Consider the following 6,515-nt stretch of genomic DNA (forward strand, 5'->3'; position numbering starts at 1 on the left):
AAACTCTTAATTTACGTTAACAATAAGTGCCCTATTTCTGACTTGTGAGCATTACTAAAAAAAATTAAATTACATGCACACTAAAACTTCGAAAATCCTATATCTGTAATGATTTTTTTCTCTCTAAATAATTTATTGTTCTGTTTATGCGCCTTGATCGAGCATAAGATGGGAAGTGCGGTTATAGTGCGCTATACAAATTACAATCATATCAAACTGACGAGATAACCATAATTATTATTTAAAATTATTTAACACAAAGATTGTTAATGTACACGATGTATCTGCAATTATTCTTACAATTAATAAACTATGTTGAAAAGTAGAATCAAGAGTAAAGTGCATCACTTTGTGACTATTTAAAGGACCATTGAAAGTTGGATTTCTACAAGACACGACACCACTATGATTGTTCCAAAATTACTTATGAATAATACTTAAAAGTGTTCATTCATGTCTTTAAAGGCTCATGTTCAGCGTAAAAACGACACTGTAATGCCCATCAAGTCAATTAAATTAGTTTGACGGTATAGGTTTAAAGGGCAAATAAACAAAAGCTCAACACTAATAATTGCACAAAAAAACTTATATGAAATAAGAAAGTTATGACATATAAAATTTTTTTGTTTATATTTTTCACAAAGCTGTTTAATCATGATGTATATGCACATCTTGATCGGTATGATGAGGTAACCGAGACGTTTTACCTCTGCCATAAAAAAAATACAAATATACATTCGTACACTGATAAAAATAATTTATACAACGCAGCTGTACTATGTGAATTGCACAGAAGTTGTTAAAACAGTTTAAACAAGTGTTTAAAATCTCAAATCATGCTTAAATTATTGATTATTATTATTATGCAAAAAGCACCTATTGGTGGTGGTATTCTGCACCTTATAGGTGCTAATAATGGGAAGAGTTCCATTATGCACCCCCACTGAAATGAACAAATCAAAATATGGAGAAGGTTGATCAAAATAATATATCTAGCCCTATAATATACAGTGCGTCCCAGAAAAAAAAAACGAAACCAAGATTTAGTGATGATTTATCACAACTTAATCATAAAAAAGTTATGTTCCTTCAAAACAATGCTCGTATTTCCGTAATTTCATTAAATAAACGTGCATTCACCGGTTCCCATAGAAGCTATCACATAAGGATCACTAGCTGATGGTAATTAAAGCCGCGCTCGTAACCGGGCTCGTAACTTAATTATTTTTAGAGACCCCCGACCGGGAGCGACCCGGCCGTTTCATATCAGAATTAAGAGTTAATTTTGATCAGCAGCCAATCAAAATCACGGGTTTCCTTGATCATTGGCGGCGGAGCAGAGGATTATCTGCTGTACAGCTGTGTGGGTGGTGACGGCTATCAGGGGGTGGAAACTCCGCTTCTGCATCCGGTCAGAATTGAAGAAAATTTTGGAGGGTCAAAAGTGCACACTGCTCCCATTTTACATGTACAAGCCAATGGACACCGCCACTGTTTTGGTACACCAGCGAAATGGAGGCGTGGTCATACAACGTCCTTCGCGCATAGCGTAAAAAATGTAAATTAGCATTTGGTCACTAATTAGCATAATGCGCGACCTGATTTAATATCGTTGGTGTCTGTGATTATAATAAATCATGCCACTCATCTTATTTTTATTTATTTATTTGTTCTTGCCTGTCACGATTATTACTGCACCTTTGATTTATTTTAGCTGCAAGTTGACAGTATCTTTGCTAAGGCAATAACTGGAAACTTTATGGGAGGGAATTTAATTGAGCTTGATTTGCCCTCTTTTCATACCATTTTCATTCTACTAATTACATTCACTTTTTATATTACAGAAGAGGTTCCCAAAGAAATTGTTGCCATTATATTTTTTCCCTTAAATCTTGTAAGTGTTCCTTGCATGGTTGACAATAATGGTTGAATGTAATTACTATGACATCTCTTATGTTTATGAAACCCTTATTTATTTTTCAATCTTTTCTTTTTATTACAGAAAACGAAATGAACCTTTATTTCATAATTTGAACAAAAATAATTAGAACAAATCAAATTCTTTTACACAATTATTGTACAGTCTCCAATATAGGTCCTATTATGAATAGCAGTGGGGAGCACTTAATTTTAAATGGCGACTCAGTTCTTTGTCATTATCATATATCAATATAGGCAATGACCCAAGTACAATATTTTAGGGAGATTCTCAAAATTATCTAGGCAAGAGAGCAAACCGATCATAGGCTATTTCTTTTTTAATTTTCAACTGGAAATGAATTTTAATAAGGAAAGAAAAATATGTTTAATATAAATGTTCCAAATCTTTTAGAATTAATTCCCCCGCTCCCGTATTCCCATCATGAACAGTAAGGTCTTGTAATTGCTTCTTCCAAAACAAAATGAACTTTCACTAACTGCCCCCCCCCCCCCATCTGATCTCCTGCCCCTTCTCTCTCTCTCTCTCATTTTTCAGAAACTGACACACACAACTATGCATAAAGGCAAACAATTCTGTCAATTTACTCCTTTCCCACTCTGATCCTTATTTCTGATCCTTATTTCTCTTGAAGAATATTTCAATTAACTGCTGTTTGCTCTCATGATGTCACAGTAGCATCATCACATTTCAGTACAGAGTGTAACAACTTGTGCCATTTGTGCATAAAACAATGCCGTAGCATTATATCATCACAATTTAAATGAATCAAAATGACCAAGATCAGATAATTCAATTCAAATTCAACATGTTTATTAAGGAATCCATTTTCTAAAACATTGAAAATAACATAACAATAATAATTAGAGTCTACCAAACATTAAATATATTTAAAAAAATAAAGGATTAAGTACATTTTTCTACACTTAAGTCAAAATGTACAATGTTCATTAAAATTTCATTCAAAAGATGTCGATGAGCCTAATAGTTAAAATGAGGGATGCATCCAGGATTTCATAAAAAGAGCTTAAAAATCTGTGATATTCTGTTTACTTATTTTTCCACAAGTTTGTCACTCAAAAAAAATTGTAAATTCCTTCCAGATTTGGTGACAAGAAATATTCTACTGATGTTAGAGCACTCCTCATAAAAAAAGGGGGGGGGGCATTCCAGATTCTCCCTAAAGAGTGCCTTTCCCAATCAATACATTAGTGAATCATTCACAAAATTTGATGTTTACTGTCACTGTGTTTAGAATTCAATCTATTTAAAAAATAGTTTATTTATACATAATTTTACTGAGGTAACCCATTTCAAAAACTTTTTAAAAAGTAAGATTACATTAAATGCAACTTAAAATCCCTACATAATTATTCAAGCATTATGAAGACTTGCAATAACTTTGTCCAAGCCCGTTGCAGCTACCATAAAAACCTTGATTTCTTGCTCAGCCCTGTTACCATGGTAATTGTCATAGTGACAAGATTACAATAGTAATAACTTGTTTATGAAATGAGGTCCGGGTGGGTGTTTCATAAAGCTGTTCGTAAGACAAGAACGACTTTAAGAACGACTGGTGATCCTTTCTTTTGGTAAATGGTATACACCATAGGCGTTGGTTTAGCGCGTAAGAAAGGATCACCAGTCGTTCTTAAAGTCACTCTTAACTTACGAACAGCTTTATGAAACGGCCCCCGGGAGTGATACTAAAATTATTTCTTAATCCTCTCATCACCTTTATTTACATTTATCTATGCATGATTTTTATTTCAAAATATAAATTTTTGTCTTGTATACAATAGGCCTTTAAACTGGAAATTATATTTAATTTCACGAAAACTACTAAGAACTAGTAGAAGTACTAAATATCGATAAAAGGTGATACATTTGCCCATTGGAAAAAAAAAATCTCTTACTTGTATTTTGTGTGAAATTGTGTATACATTAATGTCATTGCCCGCTGATGAACCTGAACTTGTACTGCATTCTTTTCTACAGATGTGCAGTTTAAAGAACATTCAATGCTTTGTTGATATATCTATTCAAATTAATTTGAAGTAACTACTTATTAACTTGGCCTTCATATTTCTTCCACCTTGGTACTTGTTGTGATACCAGTACTTAAACAGCTTGGGCAGTGGGAAACCTGCATTGTAAAAAATAGAGAAAGAACAAAATGAGCTGCTGATGTGAATTAATTTTACTCATCTAGTCAAGTTTTATTAAGAAGATTTAAACTCTCTTTAATACTTTAGTCCTACATCCAGATAAATTGATATATCAATATAACTATTTACTGTAGGTTTTGATAATGAAGAGTGCAAATTAATTCAAATATTCATCAGATGATAACTGTTAATATCATGGTTTTTTATGTACATGTACATAGACAGAAGGTATGGTTGGTGAAAATGGAAATACTGGTGAATCTGAATTCAAGCAAATATTAACTATCAATGGAGCTTTAATTTTACATGATATCTTATCTTGATTCAGCTCAATTGGCCATACACCCCCTCCCCCAAAAGAGTGAATATTTATTTATTTACAGTAGACTATTTTATTTTTTTTTTTTTTTTTGGGGGGAATGAGCTTAGATACAGCCTGTATTATTATTAAAACAAGCATACCTTGCAATTTTCCAATTCAGATGTCCTGTTCCTCATTAGAGTGTAACTCACACTTGCTGATCTGCATGGTTCTCAATTCTGTCCCTCTGACCGGGTGTGAACTGCTAAGATCTTGGTCCTATTGAATCTGCAATAAATTTTTTTTTAGTTTGAGTATTAGAGACAAATAAAACTACTCTTCTTAAACAATATTAAAATAATTTCCAGCTGCCCATATCATTGGCCTATGAATATTCCAAACTAAATTATCTGGTCCAAAAACTTCATTCTCTCTATCATAAAGTTTCACAGAGAGGCATACGCATACCAGGTACCCGACTGTTTATTAAAGTAAAATGATTCTAACCACATATTGCTCCAGCTGTATAGCTGAATCAGGACCTGGTCTCTGTTGGTCCTGTATATAACTAAAGAATCACATCACATTTGAATGAAGTAAACACTAAGAACTTTTTCAGAATACCACCCCAGGCCCTGCCCAGGGCATCCTGTTCAAATAGAAACTTGATTTACGTCTAAGTCATTTCATTCAAATCTAGCACAAAATCAATTGGATTTCATTCATGATTACTCTGAAGTAAAAAGTTTCTGAATAAAAGCTGCTGAGAATTATAATTATTCATATGAAGAGGAAATAGCGTGGACGGACTAGGCCTAAACTTCAACTTTCAAGCTTGAAGTTTGGGCCTAGGCCTAGTCCGTCCCCGCTATATTCATACCCCATGACTACATCGACAATCTCGCTATCCGGCTAGCACTGCACCGCCGATATCAAGGCCGGATCTCGCTCTGACCAAAATCACAATTTGTCGTTACTAAAAAAAGAGGTCGGAAACAAGTCCACATCTACCCCTGATAATTGACAATAAAACTGAAATACCGTACATATTTACTTTTTGCCTAAATGAAGCATTCCGATGAAGGTCTACGACAAAATGAAATGGTAAGTTAGGCCTATCTTTTTGAGAAACTCAGTGACAGATGATTTATTTGGAAGTCAGGCAAAAGACATGGGAGTGTATGGAAATGGAGGTTTACGTAGTAAAGTAATACGGGATGGCCCGAACCCCGGCAAACACATCACCATTGCAAGTGAGATCAAAACATGAAAATGATCTTAACTTACTTTTATTCTTATGGAATGTCATTAAATTAATATTGATGTTCCCTCCAAGATTTTCTGCTCCAATGAAGTTCACCCAGAAATCACGATTTCGAACATCAATTCTATAAACAGATGATTAGTCGAGCTATTTCGTTGTAGAAACTGGAAATTCGCAGAGTCCAAAAGAACAACACTTCGCACAGATCTCGTGGGGAATTGTGGGAAGGAAAAACGTGTTTAATTCCTTAGGATATGAATAAAACATTAGCGTCTTAGCCAATCATAGAAGTGCATTTTGCGTAATTTGACGTCATTCTCATGAATTAAACATTGACCCTCCAAAATCACCCTTCAAATTGTCCGCCGGCAGCCATATTGGCTGTGTACAAAACCTATGGGAAATAAAAGCGCGCGAAAAGAGTTACCTCTCTAGCTCCCTTCGGGAGCTTACGTATACGTAAGATCGTATCTCTGTGACGGCTATTGTTAATTGCGCCCCCCCCCCCCAAAAAAAAAAAAAACCAACAACACAAAATATAATCCTCTGCTCCGCCGCCAATGGTTTCCATGGCATATACCGTATATGATATAACTAGGAAAGGACCAAATGGGCGTGGTTACGACAGGGAGTGGTTCCCCCCCCCCACGACAATTCGGCGGGGACGGTCACGATCAGCCCGACGGTACAGCTGCTGTATGTATGTGCAAACCTTCCACTCGAGCTAAGGGTCTGAATGTGCAGCCTATATGTCTTGTGTAATGAAGGCCCTCTCTGAATTGAAACTGCAAGTTTCGTATGTACTAGTCTTTGCGTGGAGACACCTGGGGTAGACTCACAGTT

At 35.0% G+C, this 6,515-nt stretch overlaps 1 long non-coding RNA gene across 1 annotated transcript; it reads right to left on the reverse strand.

Moving 5' to 3' along the window:
- Positions 1 to 3,700: 3,700 nt before the first annotated feature.
- On the reverse strand, positions 3,701 to 6,142 carry LOC121424410. Its single transcript, XR_005971369.1, has 3 exons — positions 5,696 to 6,142; positions 4,570 to 4,696; positions 3,701 to 4,085 (listed from the first exon to the last, which is right to left on the reverse strand). It is a non-coding gene; the product is annotated as an uncharacterized LOC121424410 (long non-coding RNA).
- Positions 6,143 to 6,515: the final 373 nt, after the last annotated feature.

Source organism: Lytechinus variegatus, chromosome 11 (genome assembly GCF_018143015.1).
Source record: "Lytechinus variegatus isolate NC3 chromosome 11, Lvar_3.0, whole genome shotgun sequence".
Taxonomy (NCBI): Eukaryota; Metazoa; Echinodermata; class Echinoidea; order Temnopleuroida; family Toxopneustidae; genus Lytechinus; species Lytechinus variegatus.